General features: G+C 46.6%; 1 non-coding gene across 1 annotated transcript; it reads left to right on the plus strand.

The window, feature by feature from the left end:
• Positions 1 to 352: 352 nt before the first annotated feature.
• TRNAK-CUU lies at positions 353 to 424 on the plus strand. The gene has a single exon. It is a non-coding gene; the product is annotated as a tRNA-Lys (tRNA).
• The last annotated feature ends 12,530 nt before the right edge of the window (positions 425 to 12,954 follow it).

Below are 12,954 nucleotides of genomic sequence, written 5' to 3' on the forward strand. Positions count from 1 at the left end.
CCTTTGAACAAATTAAACGAGAAATAGTTCATGCAGTAGCCCTTGGACCACGCCGGGCCGGGCCAGATGTGAAAAATGTGCTCTATACTGCAGACTACCCTACGTTCTCCTACAACTGGACCTTGAGCTTGTTTGGAGGTTCTAGCAGGGTAGCGCAGCTACCGTATACCCGTGACCGATGAACGGTACCGCCTGTATCGGGCAAGGTCGTCCTCTTCGACCGAGCGCGCAGCTTCGGGAGGGATGCACGTGGAGCGGTGAGGGAGGAAGGGGACACCCGCCTAGCCAGCCAGATCAGCCGAATCAACCCTGGCGATCAATGGGGTGACAGATGTCGCAGCCAGATCGCCCTCACATCCTAGCTCAGTCGGTAGAGCATGAGACTCTTAATCTCAGGGTCGTGGGTTCGAGCCCCACGTTGGGCGCCAAAAAAGAACTGTCGTGGTTTGAGCCCAGCCGGTAACTCAGAACCACACAGCCGCTTGCTCACTCCCCCCCCCCCCCCCCTTCTTCCTCCCCCTGCTCCCGGAGGGATGGGGAGGAGAATGGGAAGAATGTAACTCCCACGGGTTGAGATAAGAGCAGTCCCGCAACTAAGGTATAACACTTAACCACTACTGCTACCACTCCTTGGTTGGAGTAAACATTACTTAGCAACAACTAAAAACATCGGTGTTATCAGTGCTGTTCCCAGGATGAAAGTCAAAAACAGAGCACTGCACCAGCTATTAAGAAGGAGAAAAATGACTGCTATAGCTGAACCCAGGACAGCACCCCTGCCCATGGCAGGGGGGGTTGGAACTAGATGATCTTAAGGTCCTTTCCAACCCTAACTATTCTATGATTCTATGATTACTGCTGCTGGCAATCCCATATACAGCTGCCACCAGGCTTGTTTACAATGTGCCATGGAATGCACAGGCATTGATAAATCCCTCTCTTTTCCCTGGGAAATAGCACCGGCAGTGCTTCTGAACACATTTCAGGTGGTCATCAGGAAAGTACAAATTCCAGGAAGCTACAGGATCAACTGCAGCTGCTCATCATCACCTTCTGAGAAAAACACCCCCAAAAGACAGCAACAAACCACAAAACCAAAGGCAGCCAAAGGAGTTGCCCTTTAGGGCATTTTAATGGGTATGTGAACAGGCACAACTCACCTACCCCTGCCAGGAAAGGAAAGCTGCAAACGCAAATAGAAAGTATGACCCCAGCAGAAAATAAACCATTGCTTTTTCTCCTCTAAAAAGCAAATCTGAACACAAGCGTTAATTGTGATCAAAGGAAGAGACGACAGGACCCTTCAACCAGTTTAACTAAGGGGCAAGCACTTGGCAAACATGGCAGGGACATTAATGGGCATCACTGATGGGTTTGTCACCAGCACACCCCAGTGGGATACAGGGGATGGCAGCACTATGAGGGAGCAGGAAGGGGGAACACCCTCGCCATGGCCTAGAGCACTGTGACACCACCTCCCCTGTCAGGATCATCACACAAGCCGCCAAGCCACTGTCTGGAACCACCCCAGCATTTTGGGTGCTGCTGTTCACCACGATTTGCATGGGAAGACAAATAAAGGACTGAATAGATGGTGAGAAATTTAATCTACAATGGAGAGACCCATGGGAGCAAGTAAGATTAAGTCCTTTTTTTCAGGGGAAAAGTGCGCACCAAATAAATAACTGCTGAACAGACCAGTCTAATTCTCAACTTAAACAGGAAAAAAAAAAAGGCAGATTTGAGAAACACAACATAGAATCATAGAACAGTTTCAGTTGGAAGAGACCTTGAAAGCTCATCTAGTCCAACCCCCCTGCAATGATCTGGGATAACTTCATCTAGATCAGGTTGCCCAGAACCACATACAGCCTTGGCCTTAAGTATCTCCAGGGATGGTGCATGGGCAACCTGTTCCAGGATTTTACCACCCTCACTGTACAAAATTTCTTCCTTGCATCCGGCCCGAATCCCCCCTTTTAGTTTAAACCCATCACCCCTCATCCTGTCGCAACAGGCCCTGCTAAAAAGTCTCTCCCCATCTTTCTTTAGGCCCCTTTTAAGAACTGAAAGGCTGCAATAAGGTCTCCCCCGAGTCTTCTCCAGGCTGAACAACCCCAACTCTCTCAGCCTTTCCTCATAGGAGAGGTGTTCCATCCCTCTGATCGTTTTTGTGGCCCTTCTCTGGACCCTCTCCAACAAGTCCACATCTTTCCTGTACTGAGGACTCCAGAGCTAAACACAGTACTCCAGGCGGGGTCACACCAGAGCAGAGTAGAGGGGCAGAATCACCTCCCTTGACCTGCTGGTCACGCTTCTTTTGATGCAGCCCAAGATACGATTGGCCTCTGGGCTGCAAGTGCATATTGCCTGCTCATGTCCAAACTTTCATCCACCAGTACCCCCAAGTCCTTCTCCTCTGGGGTGCTCTCTATCCCTTCATCCCCCAGCCTGTATTGATACTGGAGGTTGCCCTGACCCAGGTGCAGGACACTGCGCTTGGCCCTGTTGAACCTCATGAGGTTTGCATGGGCCTACCTCTCAAGCCTGTCCAAGTCCCTCTGGATAGCTTCCCATCCCTCGGGCATGTCAACTGCACCACTCAGCTTGGCGTCATCGGCAAACTTGCTCACGACGCACTCAATCCCACTATGTCGTTGATGATATTAAAGAGTACTGGTCCCAATGCGGACACCTGAGGGATGCCACTTGTCACTGGTGTCCATCCAGACATTGAGCAATTGACCACTACCCTCTGGTTGCGACCATCCAGCCAATTCCTCATCCATTGAACAGTCCACCCATCAAATCCATATCTCTCCAGTTTAGAGAGAAGGATTTTGTGGGGGACTGTGTCAAAGGCTTTACAGAAGTCCAGATAGACAACATCCGTAGCCCTTCCTTTGTCCACTGATGTAGTAACTCCATCATAGAAGGCCACTAGGTTGGTCAGGCAGGATTTGCCCTTGGTGAAGCCATGCTGGCTGTCTCGAATCACCTCCATGTGCTTTAGCATAGCTCCTAGGAGGATCTGTTCCATGATCTTCCCAGGCACAGAGGTAAGGCTGACAGGTTGGTGGTTCCCAGGGTCCTCCTTTCTGCCCTTTTTAAAAATGGGTGTGCTATTGCCCTTTTTCCAGTCACCAGGGACTTCACCTGACCACCATGACTTCTCAAATATCATGGAGAGTGGCTTGGCAATTACATCAGCCAATTCCCTCAGGACTCTGGAGTGGATCTCATCAGGTCCCATAGATTTGTGTATGTTCAGGTTCCTCAAATGGTCACGAACCTGTGGGGACTGTAGCGATAGGACAAGGGGGAATGGGTTCAAACTTAAACAGGGGAGATTCAGGTTTGATATAAGGAAGAAGTTCTTCCCTGTGAGGGTGGTGAAGCACTGGAATGGGTTGCCCAGGGAGGTTGTGGATGCTGGCGGTGTTCAAGGCCAGGTTGGACAGAGCCTTGGGCAACATGGTTTAGTGGGATGTGTCCCTGCCCATGGCAGGGATGTTGGAACTAGGTGATCTTAAGGTCCTTTCCAACCCTTACTGTTCTATGATTCTATGATTCTATATTTGATGGAAAATGTGCCTCGTGTTACTCAGTTACCATTTATGCACAGCACTTATAGCATTGATTTTCTACTGCTTGTGTGGCAGAGTGTCACCAAAACCCAGGAAACATAAGGTTACATGTCTGCTTACTGTGTCCAAGTGAAACCTAGTGGTTCAATATCCATCTGATGTTACCCATACTGTATACCCAGGTGAGGGTATTTCCTTGTTGCAATCCTTAGTGAAGGGTTTAAAAATTTCTGGCTATGGTCAGTATTTCGTTCAGGAGAGTCACATTACTTCTTATAGAGTCCTGCATTTCCACTTTTGACTAATATACACAGGTTTTATCCCCCAATTTAAACACCATTCTGGTTTCCCAAAATATTCCCAACTTCCTTCTAAAGGTCCAGACCACCCTTTGGGTGGGTTTCTCAGGCACTCACATTCTGGGGCAGTAAGATTTCCAATCGTAGTTTGATTAGTTACACACAGTGACAGTAAGCCTGCAGCTTGGCCTTCTGAAACCTGAAATGCAAAGGTTAAAATTCCACCTTTAAGTTTCATGACCCTTTAGGACATTGTTGATGACCTCCCTTTCCAAAAACCGCATGATTGTCTCCTGGTCTCCAATGACCCATATCTTGTAGTACATCACTGCCTCTTTGTCTACAGCCCTGTTCTTTGTACAAAAAGTAGGATGCATTTGCTGCTTTCAATGCTTTAATCAAATTTTCAAAATGCTCTATGATTGAGAGATTTAGGGGAATTATACCCCTTGGGATCAGCTCTTCTGCAGCATGAGGATAAGGTAAACAGGCAGATAATTATAGCTAAATGATGCATTTTCTCAAACCCCTGTATCAATTTCAGGATCAAGTTATCACTTGGTCAGCTTGCTTCACAGCCCCCTGCAAATCTAAATAAAGCAATCACAGTAATCACAATCACTGTCACAGTCAATGCCTGGTCAGCTTTAGACGTGTCAGTCTGGTGGCTTCGGCAGTCCATTCTGGTGTCAATGAGGGTTTAACCCAACTGTAATGAATCTACGTGTCTACTCCTTGTACTTTGACGGTGCTGTTAGTTGCCAGCAATACCAGATACGTTCCTTTCCATTTTCTTGAAGGGATTCTTCGGTCCAAGTTTTGATGTAGACCCAGAATCCTGGCTGATATTTGTTGAATACTGCCAGGGATGGAGCATTTACCACTTCCTTGGGCAACCTGTTCCAGTGCCTCAACATGCTCACAGTAAAGAACTTGTTTATATCTAACCTGAACTTCCCCTGTTTAAGTTTAAACCCATTGCCCCTTGTCCTGTCTCTACAGTCCCTAATGAAGAGTCCCTCTCCAGCATCCTTGTAGATACTGTGTTGTGGTTTAAGCCCAGCTGAGCTCATCTGGTTTCATCAAAGTTCATTCTTTGTTGGGGTGATGATCGGAGGGAAGTTGGGGTCAGTCGATGGTGACGTGAGGACGGGTCTGCTGCTGCTGGATTTTCCCATGACTTTATTCTCTGCTGGCAACCATGAAAGCACATATCTTCTTTTCAAAGCTCAGAGTGGTGGAGATGGGCATCTAGCTGGTGGGATATAGAAGTGTTATACAGAATGCAACAGCATACAATTGAGTTCATTGGCTGTTTTCCCCCAAAATTAAATCCCCTTGAGGTACACATCGGACTTCCCCATCTTCCCGCATTACCTGTGGCATATGTAAGGCACAGACTCAGAGCATCTTCATGCAGCGAATTACTTTATTGCCTATTGCTCTAACTTTTATACCATTCCAGCAAAGCTATCTTTAGCCTATTGCTCCAACTCTTATGCCAAACTACTTTATCACATCATGTTTAGTTTGTGGTTTACAGTTATGGTTTTTTCAACGTTCTTCGTAGTTTCACAAACAGTCCCAGAATAACCAGTTCCTTATCTTTCTGTTCTCCTACTCCTGTCCAGCTGGGTTGCTCTGCTTAATCACGCAGTGTGCTTTGCTTCTTCTTTAACTCTTTCTTCTCCAGCCAAGCAGCTACCTCTCTCTGGCAATAATGAAATAGTTTCCATCCTCTCTTACATTACCCACGAAGTATATCCAGGTCCCTGAGCAAAAGCAACCCCATGAGTGGGTTTGCCTTTACCTGAAGCAGGAAAAACCCAGACTGCTCTTATCTCAACCCGTGGGAGTTACATTTTTCCAATTCTCCTCCCCATCCCTCTGGGAGCAGGGAGGAGGAAGAAGGGAGGGGAGTGAATGAGTGGCTGCGTGGTTCCAAGTTACCAGCTGGGATTCAACAACGACACTGAGAGCAAATAAATCAACATTGTGACAAGTGACTATTAATCTGAAACAATGAATGCTTATCACAAATATGATTAGACACACTTTGGTCTGATCTGTCATTATCTCAACCCTTCGAGCCCTATGGTGGGCACCACAAAGAACTGTCATGGTTTAAGCCCAGCCGGTAACTCGGAACCACGAGTTACCCACTCAAGGTCCAGGATAGTGTTCCGGGCAGTGGCATGGGGCACAGCGTATGTTTCCAGCCATCCGGTGGTTGCTTCCACCATGGTAAGCACATGGCGCTTGCCTTGGTGGGTCGATGGGAATGTGATAAAGTCAGTCTACCGGGCCTCCCCATACTTGTACTTCAGCCATTGTCCTCCATACCAGAGAGGTTTTAACCGCTTGGCTTCCTTAATTGCAGCACGTTTCGCATTCATGAATAACCTGGGCAATAGTGTCCATTGTTAAGACCACCCCTTGATCACAAGCCCATCTATATGTTGCATCTCTGCCTTGATGGCCTGAGGGGTCATGGGCCCACCGGGCTAAAAATAATTCACCCTTATGTTGCCAGTCTAAGTCCATGTGAGCCACTTCAATCTTAGCAGCTTTATCCACTTGCTGGTTGTTCTGGTGTTCCTCAGTGGCCCGACTCTTGGGTACATGAGCATCTACGTGGCGTACCTTCACCACCAGGTTCTGCACCCGGGCAGCGATATCTTGCCACAATGCAGCAGCCCAGATGGGTTTACTTCTGCGTTGCCAGTTGCTCTGCTTCCATTGCTGCAACCACCATTGCTATACCAAAAGCCCATCGGTACCCTTTTGGGTCTTTGAAGTACCCTCTTCTGAGGCAGTCTACTGGTACACCGTTCACCGGTATCTCCTAGAGCCTTATACTCCTGTGGGACTGATGTGCCAGGCCATCTGATCCACACAGTCCAGTAAACCCGATTGTCCCTCTCCTCCACCTGGCTGGAGGCAGGGCCCCTCTAATAGTGATCATAAAATTCTCCACTTCTGTCTTGTAGAAAGGGATTAGTATTCTTTATCACAGGAGCTGGAGTAAAATCAGCTCTTTCACTCCATCTGGGAAACTGCTCACCAGAGACTGGAGCAGCAGCTTTCCTGGGAGGATCATCCTTGACCATTGTTCTCCTCTTCAGTTCACGCACACGTTGCTCCAGAACTGAGGTAGGTTTTCCATCCCACTTTCTCATGTCTTCTCCGTGATCCCGCAGGTAAAACCATAGGGTGGCCCGTGGTGTGTACCTCCTATATTTTCTTTCTCGAGCAGTAGGGCGCCTTCTGTTAATAGCTGAGACATGGGTTGGTACGCGTGGGGAGCTGGATAGATCGGATAAATTGTCTCTCAGTTGTTTGAACTCCTGGGTCAGGAGTTTTTCCACAGCTGAAATGATGGAAGGGGTGAGATAGATTGTCTTTGAATTCTCGGAGTTGACAAGTCACTTCATCCACTGTTGGTGGTGCTGCCTCACTCCAGGTCATTGATGCTAATGAGTGGGCATATGATGATGGCACAGCGTAAGTTTCTGCTACATGGGTTGTGTACATTCCACTTCATCTGGATCTATGTATGCATTCCCAGCTTCTGGCTTGTGATAGATCATCTCTGGAATGGCTGATTCCCTCGGGGACAGGATGCCTCTCTCTATAGTGGTCCACATGGCTGAGTGGCACATAACATCGTCCTTATAGGGAACCCTTCCCTCACAGCTGCCAAGATCCGCCTCCACACTGAGGTCTTGTTTCTCTTTTGCAATTGCTTTGTCAATTCCTCTTTCCCTAGGAAGTGATCGCAGCTGCTTGGCTTCCCTACCTTCTAGTAGCCGAACCCAGGACACATTTGTATAATGAAAAATTCACAAATATCCTTTCAGGATGAACTGGGAAATAAAAGACTATAATATACTTCGCAAATTCAGCTGTAGCTGTTCATACTCTAGTATGAATGCCCCCACAGGGCATTTGCCACCATCCATGAGTCAGTATAGAGAGAAAGTACTGGCCATTTTTCTCGTTCAGCCATGTCCAAGGCCAGCTGGATGGCTTTCACCTCTGCAAACTGACTTGATTCACCCTCTCCTTCAGCAGTTTCTGCAACTTGTCCCAGGGGAGTCCACACAGCTGCCTTCCATCTCTGATGCTTTCCCACAATAGGGCAGGACCCATCAGTAAACAAGGCATATTGCTTTTCACTCTCTGACAGTTCATTATATGGTGGGGCCTCTTCAGCATGCATCGCCTCCTCTTCTGGTGACATCCCAAAATCTTTGCCCTCTGGCCAGTCCATGATGACTTCTAGAATTCCTGGATGAATGGGATTTCCTATTCGAGCTCGTTGTGTAATTAGTGCAGCCCACTTACTTACTCCAGGTAGCTTCAGTTGCATGATGTGTAGAGGAGACCCTGCCTTTGAACATCCAGCCCAGCACAGGCAACCAGGGTGCCAGGAGGAGCTATGCTTCAGTTCCGATCACTTCTGAGGCAGCTCGAACCCCTTCATAGGCTGCCAGTATCTCTTTTTCAGTGGGAGTATAGCTGGCCTCGGATCCTCTATATCCCCGCCTCCAAAAGCTGAGGGGTCGACCTCGAGTCTCCCCTGGAGCTTTCTGCCAGAGGCTCCAGGTAGGACCATTCTCCCCAGCTATGGTGTAGACCATTTTGCACATTTGGCTCTGTCCCTGCTGGCCTAAGGGCTACTTCATGAACTACCTCCCATTTAATTTGTTCAAAGGCTTGTTGTTGCTCAGGGCCCCATTTGAAATCATTCTTCATCCAGGTCACTTGGTAGAGAGGCTTACAATCAGACTGTAATTTGGGATGTGCAAGCTCCAAAACACCACAACACCTAAGAAAGCTTGTGTTTCTTTCTTGTTAGTTGGTGGAGACATTGCTGTTATCTTGTTGATCACATCTGTGGGTATCTGGCAACATCCATCTTGCCATTTTATTCCCAAAACCTGAATCTCCTGTGCAGGTCCCTTGACCTTACTCTGTTTTATGGCAAATCTGGTCTTCAGCAGGATTTGGATTGTCTTCCTCCCTTTCTCAAAAACTTCTTCAGCTGTATCACCCCGCACGATGATGTCATCAATGTATTGCAGGTGTTCTGGAGCTTGCCCCTGTTCCAATGCAGTCTGGATCAATCCATGGCTGATGGTAGGGCTGTGTTTCCACCCCTGGGGCAGTCAGTTCCAAGTGTACTGGACATCCCTCCAAGTAAAAGCGAACTGTGGCCTGCACTCTGCTGCCGAAAGGATTGACAAAAATGCATTATGAATATAATTTGTGGCATCTGTAATGGATGGGAAACTAGCTGAGATTTAATTCCCTCTCATGTCCGAGAGACGTAATAAAGTATGTTGTTTGCCTCAGTGTATTCAGTAGAGTATACATGTTTATGTTCATCATTCTAGTTTTTCAGAAAGAAACAGGAAAACATAGGTGTGCAGCTGTTCTATGACCTTCATACTTGGCCACACTGGGGTGCCTGGTCAATGCTCTCAGAGTGGACAACAGTGAGATCATGAGAAACTGCATGGGCCCATGAGTAAGTAATTAGAGATCTGGCATAAAGATGGTTGTTTTGATAAGGGTATAAAAGCGGGACTCTTGTGGCCATGAGAGAAGCCTCACCTATGGGTGGACACACCATGTAGGAACTTTCCCAGTTACCTGAGACTCCTGGCATCAGCTGCAACGGGGCTTCCCAGCTGAAAATGTGGGCCTGGATGATGATTCAGTGGTAATTGGTGATGTATGTATTCTTAATTTCTGTTGTTTCTATGCAGTAATGATTTAATGCATTGCTAACTTTCTTCGGTACTTTACTTATATACCTATATCTCTGATATGCTTTATTGTACTTATTCACTATATATAGAGAGATATTTACCTAATTCACATTAGTGTGCTTGTTTCAGTGTGCTTATTGGCTTTAGTGTGCTTGTTTAGTAAACTCTGCATATTATACTGCTAGTGTGTGGTCACTTTGTGGCATACCCTATCTGTCAGCAGAACAGCATCCCATTTTGCTGCCTTTGACTCCAGTTCATATTGAAGTTCTAGCATACCCAGTATGGCAGCACTCACTGGTGGTATGACCTCATTCAGGCCATGATAACCTCGTGTGGAGTTGATGGGGGTTCCGCAGCTACTGACTAAAATCCTGAGACCATTTTTATAAGGTAGACCCAGTGAACCATAGGGGGAAAAAGAGATAGAGGAAAAAGTAGGCACCACTGCAGCAACCAGGCGACTCCTGACCAAGGAAAGAAAATTGGACTATAAGTATTATCTTGGTCGTTGGGACGTTCTGAGAGACTTGCGTGTGTGTCTGAGACATACAAATAAGTATGAAGTTAGTGTGGAGTCCGGATCCGCATTTTTGTTATTCCATGAGGGATACAGCTGGAGAAGGACAAAGTGTAAGGACTTGTTGAAAGGAAGTCTCAGCAAACAGAATGGGGAATAAGAAAAATAGGCCTAAGGAAAAGAGAGGGGATGAGAGGAATCGTTCCTGGAAGAACATTCCTCCAGAAAGTCCCTTAGGGAGGATGTTAAAAAAAAATTGGAAAGACATGTACAAAGGGAAAAGATAAGAAAAAGATGATACAGTACTGTTGTTTAATATGGAGAAAGGAAAGTATTCAGACACCAACCATTTTTCGGCCAAAGTATGGGGCTGAGGAAGCATGAGTATGCCAGGCTTTAAATCTTAATGTAAATGGTAAGGAACCTTTCTCACAAGAAAAGTCTGATTATGCACCATGCTGGGTATGCTGGGAGTGTGGGAAGTGTAAGAGGTCTCCTGGGAGACTCGGGTCGGGATCAACAGTGAAGCAGGAGGGAGAAATTCTACCCCTCCCTGCAGTTCATTTGTTCCCTTTAAAAGCAACAAACAAGAAAATTAAGGGAAATACTGAGGAACCTGAGGTGTGAGATCCTCTAAAGAGTTTACCCCCTCCATATGATTCCCACCAAATAGTTTATAACCCACCCCCTTAAAATACTAATGAGCAGGAGGTGCAGCATCTGCAGTCATGGTGGGTGCAGTGCCACTGGGCTCAGAGAAGCCTGCCCATGCTTAGATCACTGTTGTGTACATGCAGTTGGGCATCACGAGATGGTGACAAGGGAGATGGACACAGCCTCTCTGGAAAGAGGCCAACTCTGCACCACTGCCAGCACCATGCTGGCACAGGAGTGCCAGGGTGGGATGCATTGGGCACAGGGGATATCCAAGGCTGGTGCGGGGTGGGTGGATATGCCAGGTCAGATCCGAGCTGCTTTGGCAGGGCTGGATGCATGAGGCTCACACATTGCCTCCCTCTGCTGTGGCCGGGCCTAACCAGCAGTCTGAATCCCTCACTTTCAGGAACAATAAATTCTCTCACTAATCTTATGAAGGGGGGGGGGGGGGGAAGCTGTAAATAACTTACAGTATTTCAGGAAAATTCTTTGGCCCTGCAGTAGAAAAGCCTGCTCCACAACTTGCTGTTTGTATTTGTGCAGTTAAGCTGATCAGATGGCTGTACCTCAGCCACAGCTCCTAAAACGCTGCTCACCAGCAGCCCCATGCAGGCACAGCATACTTTGCACACATGATCACACACATGTGGAGCCATACACTTAATCGCACACATGTGCACATGTAATCACACACTTAATCAGGCACACTGAAATTATTAAACCAAAGGATAACTGTTTCAGGAATAAAAGGAGATAAGTATTATTAAGGAACAAAATCCACAAACTATCCAATTTGACGCCAGTCAAGTGCTTGAGTGTGAAGATCTAAAAGAGCAAAGAAAGTTAAGCAGTTATGATAAATACTTATGCCCAGAGTATTATCTCCAAACATACTGAGGACTGCCTTGTCCTGGGTGGAGTGATGTTTGGTTTATAACTGTCTTTAATGGGTGGATCTCACCCAATGCTTAGGGAAAACCTCTAAAAAGTAAATTACGATGTTTAAAGGTCACGTGACTTTGGGGGTCTTGACTGTGGGGATTTAGAGTGTGGTCCCATAGCACTTGCCATTGCAAGTGCTGGTGGGCAAGTAAACCAGTTCATGGCCTGGGGGCAGATGTGATAGGAGGGGATCTATTTGCTAGATTTAGAATGGTGGTTTGGGAGCCAAAGAGGAATGAATGTGGCCAGCCTGTGGACACTACCATTTCTCCATCGGTGGGGGCATGGAATCCACCAAATAATATTAAAGTAGTAAAGGCATATTGAAATTAAAGATTTGAAGTAGACGTTTGAAATAGAAACAGGATATGGAAATACAAATGCCTGGGTAGAACGGGTCAAATATACAGTGAAAAGTTTAAATAGAAGCAATTGCTATGCATGTGCTTCAGGACGACCTACAGCACAGGTAGTCCCTTTTCCATTAGGATGGACTTGAGACAGACAGGGAATGATGTGCATAATCGCACTGTACCAGGAGAAGGCTGCCTGGGAAAACAAAACCTGTAAGTCCCTCTCACTCTTATTCCCTGCTCTGCGGGACAAGGACATCAGGGTGCCTCCTACTTTCTCCGCAGCATCTGGTAACCATACAGCTTGTCTCTCACGACAGGGTGCGAATGCTACCAGGTATCTAAGAGAATTAGAGACGTGCGGATCTACTAAATGTGACTGAGGACGATGCAGGAAACTACTTAACTATAAAAATTCCCAGAGCAGACTTATGATGGTATTGTGGGGGAAAAATACTAAGGTCTACACTTCCTCCGAACTGGAAGGGCACCTGCACAATTGTTCAATTGGAAATTCCATTTACCCTATCATTTGGGAGGGAAACAAACTCCTCAGGGCATAAAGAGAAGTATTTTAGAAAGAGCCTCTGATGAAAAAATCTATATTGATTCAACTGGAGTCCCTCGAGGAATTCCTGATGAATACAAAGCTAGGAATAAAATAGCAACAGGGTTAGAATCTTATTTGTGTGTGTTTTGGTAGGTTGCAATCAATAAAAATGTAGTTTGGATAAATTATATTTATTATAATCAGCAGAGGTTTATAAATCATACCAGGGACACAATAAAAGGAATTGAGGAACAATTACATGCTACCAG

Source organism: Strigops habroptila, chromosome W, assembly GCF_004027225.2.
Source record: "Strigops habroptila isolate Jane chromosome W, bStrHab1.2.pri, whole genome shotgun sequence".
Lineage (NCBI taxonomy): Eukaryota > Metazoa > Chordata > Aves > Psittaciformes > Psittacidae > Strigops > Strigops habroptila.